Raw genomic sequence first — 14,616 nt, 5'->3', positions numbered from 1 at the left:
TTAGATAATTTTAATAATCAGGTAAATCAAGATAATAAGTAGGAAAAAAAAGAAAGATTTGATTAGCCAAATCTACTAAGAATATATCTCATGTGACCTAATCTTAAATTATATACCCTTGTATTATATAGGAATAAATAATTCTCTTCTTCTAAAGTTTTATAGACAGTCTCTTAGAAAATAAAAAATTAGTAAATTATATAGGATTGAGAAGAAAGAAGAAACAAAAAGAATCTTGTTGTCCCAGTAGAAGAAGAATAATAAGTGAAACGCGTGAATTACTATGTGTTTCAAGAAGTGAGTAAAATGACCTTCTTTTTCTAAACTTTCATGATATAGATTTTAGAAATACATCTTTTTGAGTTTACCAATGATAAATCGATAAATTGATACATTGATATTTGTGTCAATTAATCCATTGATGATGCAAAATTTAGGTTCCGTCGTATCATTGCATGACATTATTTAAGGGTCTGATATAACCATATTCACATGTAATTGTTACTATTCGTGGGGTTTGATTTAATTTTACAAAAGGGGTATTATAATGTACAAATCTTCATTGGTTACATATTTAATCTTGGAATTTATTTAAAAATTCATGAATAAGTTTGCTTGAGTTTTGTGTTTAGCTATCATATATATCAACTAAAATATATTTAATATTGTGTGTGTGTTTTATTTCATAGTTAATTATTAATTGACTCTCATGATGTTATAATTTGGGGTATGACTTTGTAATTTATTAGTCATCTTTTAGGAAGTGGTGACAATGTATATTTTATTGAAAATTGAATATCCATAAGATATTTTCATTTGGGATGAGAGAAAGATATGAGATATCTCCATCTGAGATGAGGATGAGATTATAGATATCTTCATATGGGATGGGAAAGAGATTCTTGACACCTTCATCTATGATGAGGTAGACAGTGAGATGTCATTGCATGGATATAAACTCATAGATCCTTTAAAGAATTTGAGATGCACATCCGTTCTAGAAACCAAAAAGTTGAGTCTAGTGATCATAGAAATCACTAAGTTGTGTTGTAATACTTGTTAGTTTACAACTCATGATCACTATCTGGAAAGTAAAGACTGCCTGCAATACATGTTGGACTAACACAAATGATCTGCAATAAGAACAAAGGCCAAATATACATCATTTCCAGACATCATATGATGTTTTAGGAAGTGCTTGGCCTAATTTATTTTGGGTTTCTCTTCTCCTTAATAAGAGAAGCTGGACTCAAACAGAATTCTAATCCCACACTTCTACTGTGGGACTCAAGTCTCGTACCTTGCAATTGGATCCAAATATGACCTCTCCAATCTATTTAGATATTTTAAAGGATCATAGAAATCCCTCCAACAGAGGCATGGACACAAAGAAGCCATTATATTATATAATGCTTAGTTGGATGTTACTGACTCATGGATGAGTGGTGCCAGGGCTAATTAGTTCTGATTTAGAAGATGGTTCCTCTTGTAATTCATACTGTACATAATATAAACATATGCATGTACTGATGAAAATTCACACATACTTTTCCTCACTTATATTTCATATAAGATTTATGCAGAAAGAAACCTTGGCTTTTTTACATCCTCTTTAAGCTGCACATGTTGTCCCCTGTCTAATGGAACGACTTTTACAACTTTATTGGCCAAAACACTATAATACTCTCCAGAACAAAATGAAGCAATGAGATTATCTTTGTCTGGAACTCTCTGCAAAAAGCCCACCTGCTTCTGCCGATCACCTTCCCACCCATTTGTTGGAGTTATGGAAGTTTTTCTAAACTTCACCCAGTCTCCCAATTCAAATCTAAAACAATAAACAAAAATTATAAAAAAATAGTTGGATGTGGTTAGAAAATAAATATGATATCACATCTATTGAATTTATGGGGCTTAAGGTAGGAAAGGAGGGAAAGAGAAAAAGGAGCTAAATTGTATTGTTTTCTCAGTGAAGGTTCTTGATAGTATTCCATTAGATTACAGACACTGGCACTTATTTATACTATGAATTAGGTCACTTACAGGTGTAGTTCTATGCTACAAGTGCAAAAAGCACACTAAGACAATAAACTCCTAACCCTACTTAAATAAGGAAAATAATTAAAAACATAATGAAGTTAGGAAACAGCTAAAATTTCTTCCTATATTCGAGAGGTAATTGATATGACAAAATTCAAAGATTTCCTACGATATTCTAAAATATTTTAAGACATACAATGAAGATATTTCAAGAACAGTAAATAAAAAAAATAATAATAAAATGTCGTTGCCTTACATTGCAGGAGAGAGACAAACTCCTTTCTTCATGAGTGCCTCCATCAGATCTTCTGATATCCATTCTCGGGGAAGGACATCCAAGATGTCACCTAGAGTCTTGCCACTGTAATAAAACATAACTCTATAAGTCATAGGAGGGACTTTCTTTTGGAATGGAAAAATGAAAGTTGCCAAAGTTTTCTAAAAGGATGGACAAAAGTTTTTCAGATGGTTAAAAGATGAAAAAAAATGTAATCAAAATCTAATGAGAATGAGTGCACAGAGCTGCAACTTGCCAGTAGTTTCTGACTATCAGCATTAGGATTCCCAAGCATACAATGAGCCAATCAAGATTTTCACGTATCATTTTTGCTGTTCATGCTGCTATATGGAGAGCAGTGTTACCATCATCATCCTGAGACAAAATAAACAGCTTAGAACTTTAAATTAGAAACATAATAGCAAAACTTATTTCAGACAATAGGCGGACACTAGAATGTCAACTTTCAAATATTTATAGCATGTAACAATTTTTTGTTAAAAAAACATATTCCACCCTGTTTATCCTTGTGCATGTACACAAGCCAGCCTAAAATGTAAAAGATAGATATGATAAAGACAACAGTAAATCAAAACTAATGCCTACTTACTGTTTAGGATAAAAGGTAGATTTAAAGTTTATGCACTTTTCAGTGTTGGTACAGAAGTTACGCTAGTAACACTTTAACAACCCCTGAACTCTGGCTCACTATTGAGGAGTTAAAATGAATGGTGAGGTTTCATTTGTAAAACTTCATCCTCCAGAAGTTCGGTGCAATCTAAAAACTGTCATTGAGAAGATTTTAGTTCCAGTCAGGTGCTACTTGTAACTGCCTAGTTGTCAATTTTAGAGTGCACCATAAAATGTTATGAACCAACTCTTAGTTTGAGATATTATGTACTAACTTTTTGAAGAGGATAAACCTCAAATTGTTAAATTGCAATTTGTCTGACAGATTAAATGCCTGCAATGGAAGCAAACACTAAACTTTCAAGTTTCAACTATATCATTAGATCTCAAATATTCCCAAACAGATGACAATTGTATAAACTTAGAGAGACTTCAATATTCCATTCTACATTTTCAACAGCATATGTAACTTTTTGAGTTCTAATAAGAATCATGTTCCTTAGATTAGTCAGTCCCCCAACCATTTATAACCATATAAATTATCATTAGGCTTAATTTACTCTGTGACGAAGTGGCTGACTACAGTGAACTGGAGACTGAACTCAGCAATCAATCAGTCATATGATGAAGTTCAATTCCAAATCTACTATAATCAAATAGAAAAATCATTTTATAATGTATCAGAGAGATCAAGAGGAAAAAAGAAATAAGATCAAAGCACCATATATTCGTTTTGAAACAATACAATAATAAGAGATATGAAACTTTGCCTTTATATTTACTTTTGGAATCAAATTTTAATTTATGACATTATTAATTAAAATTAACTAAACTACTTTGATTGGTCTTGATGAATTAATTATTTGTTTCTTATATAAAGAACCAACAGTAGTATAACACTTAGTGTAATGCTGTAGTTAAACAGAGTAAATTCAGAACTTGAATTAAAACCTGCAAATTGCAATCTGCCCCAATACATAGAAGTAGTTCAACACATGACTTAGCACCCCTAGCTAAGGCTATGTGAAGAGGAATGCCATTGTGCACATTACGAATGTTCACATCAACACCAGCAGCAAGAATAACCTACTCAACACCAAAAAACAGAAGTTAGTTAACATCAGATACAAAAGGCACATACTTCATATTCCAACATGATATTGAATATTGATGGATATTTAATCATTCTAATCAAGAATCTGGTTTACTCACCTTAACCAATTTAACATCGTCAATCATAACAGCTGTATGCAAAGCTGTCCGCCCATGCTGTGAATGTTGAGCAGATGGATCTGCTCCGCAGAAAGCAAAATTTGCACCTATTCTCTCTCCTCTATATTTTGCATGAGCAAACAAAATCAGATGACTTAACTATTTTAGAAAACAGAAGCTTTATTAATTATTAGCATAAATTAGGAATACCTACTAGAAGAAAATATGCACTGAACTTTGTTTGGAATAAAAAAAAACAGCAATAACAACAGGTATGAATAAAAAACTATAATAGCCCAATCAACAGACAAGATGAATTCTAAAATCATTATCAAGTATCAACCAATAATCCCAGATATTCATACCACTTTCATGATCTTTCTTGGAGGCAGCAGCCATCCACAAAGCAGTGCTCATAGGGCTTGGGATGTCATGTCAATTGATTCAGCAATCTCATCAGAAGTTGCAACTTCAGCAATCCCATGTTTGAATTTAGATATCATTCCAAGTTGTCACACACAAGTGCAGCAGTCTGCAACATCAAAAGTGTAAAACTAGATGATCACAGATGCATGTGAGGCGAAATGATATCTATATTCAAACACCCACACAGAAACAAGAATGCATTTAAAATGTTGCAATCCCATATAGAAATTCCGACAAATATGAGAAGAAATAAAACACCCAAGAACTAAAAAACTAACCCCCAGAATTATGATAAAAAGAAGCAATTTCCTTTAAAATTAGCTAAAATACCAGCTTCAGTGGTATTTAACTTGCTATTATATGATTGACCTACAGCATATGCTTTCAGTTTCCTAGAAGCAGTAAAGAACGGATTCATAAAATATTTTATTATCTTTACTACTTAAATAAGGACAAAGAGGTGGCCATGGTTGATTCAGACAGGAATAATTGATTTTTTTCTTTCCAGTTTTCCCATCAGCAATATCACAGTGCAGAAATCTTCTACTGTGGTTTATTCAAAGTAAAAGAATAGACTACCATCTTTTACATCTAAGAAACCATTCCTTTGCCCTAGATATATTACGACCAGACCCAACTTACTCATGAGGAAAAACAAAACAACGGATACAGGTATAAAAACCCAAGCTTCACAAAGACATTTGTCAAAGTATCCTGATGATATCTATAATCTATCAGTATAGTCTAGCATGAGAGCAAAAACAAATGGAATATAACACCAACAACTTAATAATTACTCTATCCAAAGTAAAAATAGTACTAGTGATAAGAAATAAGAACCATGTAGATCTATTCTCTATACAAAGGTCGTCAAATAAAACAATGATCATATCATCATACTATTGTAAGTATTCATATATTATGTAATTTCTAAATAAATAAAAAATCTCTATTTACAAATATGGTTATTCTGAAACTTGATTACTAAAATTATTGTAATATAAAGCATTACAATATGATTTTTTTTTTCCTTTTGCTGACAAAAGCTCACACTAAAAACTCAATAGAATAAGGAACCAGAATGACAAGGGACTGTTGATTAAACCTAGATAATGCACAGAAGATGAAAAAAAATCAGTAAAGAGGTCTGCCAGTGTTAGGGGGAAACCAACAACCTGTTTGTTTAGCCCGCAGACAACATACATCAATAAAGAACTATCTATTGAAAAGGTAAGATCCATGACCTCTAAATTTGGAGAGAACTATGGAAGACCACAAACAAAATTTGGCATCAATAAGATAGTGTCCACCAGCAAATTAGAAAGTTTTTCAGTGGAATCAAAATTCAGAAGGAACGCACCATAATGAAGAGATAATAAGAATAAATGTCACTTATGTAAGATATTGAGCATTAGCAGCAATTATTCATTATACATTAAAGGATTTTAGAGAAATATATTGTCATTCTGTTCCAATTCCTATCCTAAATTGTACTCAATTGTACAAGCAGCTAAGAAATTACAGAAGTAGTCTGTATCAATTTTATCCAGCTAAGGTGCATGTTTCGACATGAGTTTGCTGCTCCATGCTAGAGAAAAGCCATGCTGTCATTGCAGTGGACTGAGACAGCTAAAGTGCATGTTTCACATTGATCATTGGATATGCAAAATTGATGAGTAAGATCCGTTTCTTTCTGTACCTCTGGAGTCCTAGACTGATTGACAAGTTTGGCAAACACATTTTAAGCTTAAGAAGAAAATTGATGGGAAATCTATACTTAAGACATATTCTTTGGATTCAAGATGGCAATTGATCCATTTCCCCCATTTTCCAGTATCACAAGGGCACAGTCAGCGGACTTCTTGGGAACTGCTCTATGCAGGATAGATTCACCTTCATCATCCACTGCATTAGGATCAGCTCCAGCTAATAGTAATTCCTGTTATTTTACCATATATTTATATGAATATAGCTCTAGTAAATGCAAAGACGAACCTGAATATGATTAAAGTAAAACATACTCGCATGCATTCTGGTTGGCCATGATGTGCACAAACATGAGCAACAGATGGGCCAAAGCCATCTCTTAATTGTGGCCTCACATTAGCACCTCTTTTGATAAGACTGCGAACGCATTCTGGGGATCCAGCAGCTAATGCATAAGCAAGAGGAGGATCTCCATCTTTGTCCAAGACGTCAACATTTGCCTCTTCATACTCCAAAATTGCCTCAACAAGTTCTGCACTGCCACATCTACAAGCTAAGTGGAGAGCAGTTTGTTCATCAGCATTTTGAGCTTCCAGCAGAGAAGATAGGCTGTTGCTGCCATAGTCTGATGCAGCCTTGAAAAGAAGATCACTGTACGGAAAGTACAAAGAAAAAGAATGAATTGCAAAATGAAAATGAAAGCAAGCTCAAGGAAGATTGTTTGTGACTTTGATGCACCAACTGACCTAACACTTCTAACATCCCCGAGACACACATTGATGAAGATGGAATGGGTTTTTCTGAGAAACTTCTAATTCTTGCACAGGGGACAACTCTATCACTGTATTTACAGAAATATAAAACATGTACAAGTCAATTGTTTGGCATCTATGACAACTGCAAATTTGGCTCATTTCCACACCACATATCAAAAACTATAAATAGGCTACATTTTGACTGCTCAATCAGATGTCATAAAACCAGCATAGAAGATACAAGTCATGGATAATTATAATGGGCTTACTTATCTGGGCTTGCAGGAAGGCTGCGCGGCATTCCCTGCGAATGACGGAGAAATATTGCCAACATTGCAGTAAAACTAGACCTTTTAGATGGCTTGAACTGCAAGCACTCTCCAATCATCCTCCACAAATCACTAGGTATTCCACCACCAACCACACTGGCATAGTGTGGAAGCAGTTTCTTTGCCTTGACAACTGCTTGATAAATTTCCTCCGAACTTAAACCAGCCCAACTACACAAGCATAGAATTTGCGATATGCAACTTTAGAAAACCAGAATGTAAAGAAAAAGAAAAATTGAATGATGAGTTGATCCATGTACGGAACAAAACCCGTGCCCATCTCTACCAGTCTACAAGCAAAACTCCAGGCATCAGACTCTGCTGATATACCTATTGCATCATCCCAGAACAAATTTAATGATTTCTTCAGAAGTTGCCCCCAAGCCTCTGGAGCTGTATAATGTGGACTAAGCACGGTACATTCCATATACATGAGTGGGTGTTTGAGGAGTCATGCTCAGGTTGGCCCTTCCAACAGGAATGCTTCTTCAGAATAGCAGTAATCAGAAATCACAGCAAGGCCAGTTGAATCAAGAAGAAGATTGGATGTTTTTATATTCATGCAAACAATGCCTGCAGCATGTAACTCAACAATCCCTCGTGCAAGGTCTGCCCCATATCTACATTCGGGCAAAATTTGATGACACTATTCATACTTCATAGTTATCACAGGCAATTGATATGCAGTAAGGGAGAACTCGAACTTCATGTAAATGGCTTTTAAACTGCCCATATTGCATAAATAAGAATTAACAAAAGCAAACCATCAAGTCATAGATAAAACGGTTCTGGTGAGAGTGAGACGTTTTCAAATTTCAACATAATTTTAACCAAATAATTCAATCTTCTCTTTGTTTATGATTTATTTGCATGAAAACAGAAAAGGCAGCGGCAGAACACAGTTAACTGATAAAGTTGTATCAAGTTCCGGCAATAAATTTCTTGCCACAACCTTACCAAAGAAACCACATAGAAAAAGGAAATAAATTGCTGCAACCAGGAATTTGATTAGAGAATAAAAACAATAAAACAATGTTTGTTAGTACAACATCAGAATGCTTGAGTACGTTAAACATATCTATTGCCTTGATTTCATAATTTTTAATCAAATACATAGTCTGTAATATGTTAACACAGAAAGGGGTCTAACCTGAATCTTATTTAGCAAGATACTTAAAAACTGAAGTTTATAATATCTATTTACTTACATTTTTATAAACTCAACTTTATATATATATATATATATATATATATTTAGAATTTCAAACCGTATTCAAGGTTTGTCATACAAAGATTAAAATAAATTTTTACCACACAACATATCTACAAATTATATTTTATTTCTATTTATAACTAATAATCATATCCATAGTTATCAAGCAATAAAACAACAATTAAAAGACAAAAAATCACTTGCAGAAAACTCCAACAGCTTGTCTCCTTAAAATAAGATAAATGTAAGCCAACTGTAAATGCTGGATTTTCCTACCATAGTAAAAAAATCTTTTACATTTATTTGCACAAAGATTTTAAACTCTAAAACTGAAAGTATATATCTTATTTTGATAATTGAATATGCATGAGATACTTTTACTTGAGATGGAGAAGAGATATGAGATACCTCCATCTGGAATGACAATGATGTGACACCATCTATCTTACACATATATGTACTAATAATAAAAGGAATAAAAAAGCAGAACTAATTAATAGTTTTAAAAAACATTTAAATAAAAGTATTTCAAAAGGGTAAAAGGCTCACATTCGCTTTAATAGTCAAATAAAACTTATACAAATACATATTCAGCTCGGAGCAAGACTGTCAAAGTTTACAAAAGAAATTTTGTTAAATAAGTGAGATAAAATAAAATAAAATAACATCATGCAATTAAAATAAAAACTCATTCCCAATGTCACATCCTATCAGAGCATTGCGTTCCAGCGTCCTCTAGCACTGTTATTTAAAGTCATCCACCAAGTCATCTGCTCCCACGAACACAAAGTTTGAGATCATCACAGGATCTAAACACAAATAGCACACACGGAGTAAGTTATCACATTTTAAAAAAATACAAATAAATAAAGACATAATCCAAATATATTATAAAAATATTTATAACATAGTTCAACTTAATACAACTCACATCACTTCACCACTTGATCATTTAAAATTTCATTCTTCAATCACCTATCACATTATATATGAATCACACATTTAGGTCAAGATGTAATAACACTCTTCAATTTCATGATAAACAATTAGCAAGTGTTATGCAACAATTATACTAAAACTCAAGCCTATATGTAATGTGGTATCATGTCAGTAAAAAACCACCCTGAGACACTTAGAAGTACATAACAAGACACACCATACAATGGGTATGTCAGGTCACTCTCACTAAGTAAAATCATAAGGTGACCAATCAGGTTCACTCTGTTTTACATGAATGCTCCAACCATGTGAAATCAACATAGGCTTAAAGGAGCATTCAAACCGAGTGTCTTTACCCCCAAGGCCTAGACTCCGAAGAATTTGTTAGGGTCTCACCTTCCTAATTCAAGTCCCACCCCTAAAACCATTTTTGCACGTAGATACTACTCATGAATTATATAATACCCACGACCCCACACTCGTGTTTCAAACACATTCAACATATTGTGCTATAATTTAACATTGGTTCCTAAATATGAATCCTATATTTCCCCTTTAACACTGTGCATAAACACTTTTCTCAAGGTAAACACTAGTCAGGTTATTGTATAATTCACAGCTCACAGTACAAGTATTGTCTTATCAAGTGTTAACCATATACTTATTCACAATCAAATCTCATGTCCACAATTTAACATCTCATAATGTCACAATCCATCATCACATGTTTACGTGTATCTCACAAATGAACACATTCAACTTTGCACTTATACTCAATCTCAATAACAATGTTATAATCTCAAAGCAATGTGTTATCTCACAATTCATCACATATTCAATTTATCACTTATACAAAATTTCAATCACAATTTAATGATCCTAGTGTAACTATTTATCATGCTAATCTTATCCAAAACACAAACAAATCATATAAAAATGTTTCTCACAACATAGGGAGTAAAATCCCTCAAATAGTTCACATAATCATACAGAAAGAATTACAATACAATAAACATCCTAAAATAAACCCCAATTTGATCTCCTAAGAATTCCTACACATATTTATTCTAATCTCAATTGCGATAAACTCAACCTTTACCTCTAAGCGGGCTCATGTATGTAGTCCAGTAATGATAGCGGCGTCTCTGGCAATTCCTTAAGATTACTCAAGTTTTTCCTCTTTTTGCTCTGTTAGGGTTTCCAAGCATTAGAGATAATGAGAAGATATTATAACCTCCATTTTACTGTCAACGTGCGACACTAATTTCTCTCTGCAAAAACATTATTCCACACATCCCAATGGTGATTTGCGAAAATGAATTCCAAAGCTGGTGTCCAAATTTTACAATGATCCAACGGTTAACGAATACGGGATTGTAGTTTTACTAGGATAGGTTTTGGGTCTCTACGGGAAAAGAGAAAGCTACAATACAAAGGGAATCTTTATCACCTCTGATGACATTGTTTCACAAATTCTAATGGTGAGAATGTTCAGAGATGAGTTCCAAACCTGGTGCTCAAATTTCTTGATGATCCAACGGTTAACAAGTTTGAGATCGTCATTTTACTAGGACGGGTTTAAGTGTATGCGGGAAAAAGAAAGAGGGTTTTGAGAGAAGGAAAAGGGAAAACGAAATTGAGAGGAAGAGAAACCGCAAAGACTATCGTTTGTCTGAAAACTGACATAGCATGTCTCTATTTATAGCTAGGATACTCTCAACCTATTATTTACTCTATTTTCTTTATTTATTATTTTATAAAGAAATACTCTAATTTATTTTTTATCAAATGAATAAATCAAATATCTTTTTTTATTTTCTTTCAAATCATTATTTTAATTAATAAATTTATTTCTCATTATTTATTTAATTATAAAAATCTCATCATTTTTTTTCAATTTTATTTATTTTTAAATAAAAAACTTTTTAAATTTATTTACGAAAAATGGAATGTTATAGATGAGATTATAGATACCTTCATATGGGATGAGAAAAAGATTCTTGACACCTTCATCTATGATGGGGATGGTGTAGTAAGACATTATTGCATGAATATGAGCTCATAGATCATTTGAAGAGTCTGAGATCCACACTGGTTCTAGGAACCAAATAGTTGAGGCTAATGATTCTGGGAATCACTATGTTGTGATATTTGTTAGTTTGTTCAAGAATTGAATGTAGTGAATTGTTGATGTTTATTGACCGGAGTGTTATTTCATTGTGTGAATAATTTGTGATTGTTTATAAGTATGTATATATTATTTTAAATTTAATTTTGCGGATACAATGATTGGATTTTTAGGTTATTGCGTCGGTTGAGAACATTATTTGCGAAATTTTTTAGAAATTGTTTTATTCAATAGGATTATTATCTCATTAAAAGTGTTGTTTTCAGAGTTCGATGAAGAAACTTTTCAGACGAAGGAGAATTGAATACTTAGTTTATTGTTAGTTCAACTTTGTAGATACCCATATTTGAGGATACAATTGTTTAATTATGTAAGGACTCATTTATTATAATATTTGATGTATTTTGAACCAATGAAATTTCTAAATCCATATCTTATAGGCATTTTAGAGTATATTTTTATTACGGGTTGTTATTATATCGAAGGATGGTACATCTCACATGATGCTTTATTCATTTGGGCAACTTTTCCATTTCGTGGAAAACTAAAAAAGCAACCCATGATTTCATGCTCATCCACTTAAGTTGAATACCATTTCATGCTAACGATTATTTGCGAGTAAAAATGGTTAAAGAAAATTCTTTTCAACCTTAGTATCTCATGTTCTCAACCTATCCATCTTCATTGTGATCACCACCAAAAAGTTAGGGTGTGTTTGGATTGCATTTTCATTTTCTGTTTTCATTTCCTGTTTTCATTTTCTGAAAACTGTTTTTATTTTCAAAAGATTAGAATTCTGAAAATATGTTTGGTTTGACTTCTTGTTTTCTGTTTTTAGGAAATAAAAACACTGAAAATTTATGATATATTGACTTCTTGTCTTTTTTGTATTTTTAAATTTGCTTAAAATTACATTCATTGTCATCTCATTTTCATTTTACCCAAAATGAAGTTCCTGTTTCCAACTGAAAACACTGAAAATGAAATTTTATTGTTTTCATTTTCTGGTTGTTTTCTGTTTTTATTTTCACTGAAAATATTTTCAAAAATCCAACCAAACACATTTTCATCACCATTTTCTGTTTTCAGTGAAAATGAAAACAGAAAACAAGCAAACCAAACACTCCCTTAGTTTTTTATGAACTTACCAAACATATCGAAGTTGACTGTCATTTTATTCATGATGAAATTCAAAATGACAACATTGGACCTACTTATGTCTAGATGTGAAAATGGTTTAGACAGAGTCAAACTTTACCTAAGCATAGTCTAACCCACTTTATAACTTTATAGCCCAAGCATAAACCTATTATACGTGACCGTCTTATTTTTTATGTTTGGCCCTGACATTATATAAGTACACTGATCCTTAAACCAATTTAAAGGCCAATATAATTTTAAGGTATCTTTTGTGCATAATCACCTCAGCCATATAAAATTTGACTTTTGCCACCATGTTACTCACTCTTCCGATTTATTCTAATCACATGTTTTTAGATTTTTTTTTTATAAGAACACTAGTTGCATTACTTCATATTTGCGTAGAGAAAACTTAAGGAAATAGGATTTCTAATTTTATTTTAGATTATAATATTATATATCATATTAATAATAATATTTTTATTTAAAAATATATTATTGCTAAATGGATTAAGCCATCAAATCTTATAAGTTTTTCTTAAGACCATAAACAAGTTTTTTAAAAAAAACTCAGTTTGATTTTTTTTGCTAAATGAGCCTAACCAAGTTGCCATAGGATCTAACCTACTTCTATCCCTTCTTAAGACCTCAGACTTGATTTATATACTCACCAAAGCACTTGGTCCAACTAAGTACTCGATTTTCTTATTGCACATGGACATTTGCGATTTGCATACTCCAACTTGAAGGGAGTAATGAGATTATTTGTACATAATCATGTATGTCCCTAATTATTTGTCTATCTTTATGTAAGATATCCAGCATAATTGTTCATAATTTGTATATTAGACAGATTTTTAGGACAAATTTCATAGGACATTTGTAGGGATATCACTCATGTATATATTCATGTATGTGCAAAGAGTACGATGAAAGAACAAGATCATTGAGCTGGTGTACAAGGAAGTGGAGCATCTAGGAAGGTGTACAAGGTGGTACATAGCAATAGTGAGCTGGTGGAGGTAAAGCACCTACAAATATAGATAAAAGTGTTGGTTTTTGAGGAAGATGATGAATTTGATGTTGAAGTTGAGACGTCAGGGAGGATTAGGTACAAGAATATTGTGAGGTTGTGTTAATGTAGAAAAAAAGAAAATGGCAATTTCATCATTCAACATAAAATTATAACCATTAATTAACACCATTTTATTAAAGGGAGTCAAAGTGATGCCAAAAAAAACTAAAAATTGGAGTATTAGGTAAAATTGGAGTAAAATATAGGTAATGCAAGTGCAATTTACTTTTTTTTTCATTGGAGTTTAAAGTAAATGCAAAATAATCTTTCCAATAATTTTATTAATATGTAATCAGACTTCTTAAGTATTTTACAATGCCATTTACACATGTATTCTTACTAAGAAGTTAATTACAAATAATATAATAAATTTTTTCCATCCAATAATTTATTATATTGCTTTTACAACTTTTGATTTAATTGTAAAGAAAATAATAAACTGTCTAGTTTTAATATGTAAAAGTTTAAACAGTTTTTGTTCCTTTGTCATTTTGTTGATATTTTATCTTGTATCATCTTTTTGTTATTATATTTGTACTTTTACTACTATACTATAAATATTATATCTTAATAATAATTTTACTTTTATTTTATATCTTAAATTTACAATATATATTTTTTGTTTAAGAAAAAATAATAGGCTTTAATGAGTCTTAATTAGAATATGAAAAATAACACATTAAGATCAATAGTAATGAATGGACATAAAAATGTCATTTGAATAAATAGTCATTTTTTATTAATT

At 31.8% G+C, this 14,616-nt stretch overlaps 1 pseudogene; it reads right to left on the bottom strand.

The window, feature by feature from the left end:
• Positions 1–1,403: 1,403 nt before the first annotated feature.
• On the bottom strand, positions 1,404–7,803 carry LOC114386186 (annotated as a pseudogene).
• Positions 7,804–14,616: the final 6,813 nt, after the last annotated feature.

The sequence above is a fragment of the Glycine soja genome, chromosome 15, assembly GCF_004193775.1.
Source record: "Glycine soja cultivar W05 chromosome 15, ASM419377v2, whole genome shotgun sequence".
NCBI classification, from domain to species: Eukaryota; Viridiplantae; Streptophyta; class Magnoliopsida; order Fabales; family Fabaceae; genus Glycine; species Glycine soja.
The sequence above is the reverse complement of the archived record's forward strand: the minus strand, read 5'-3'. Positions and strand labels throughout refer to the sequence as shown.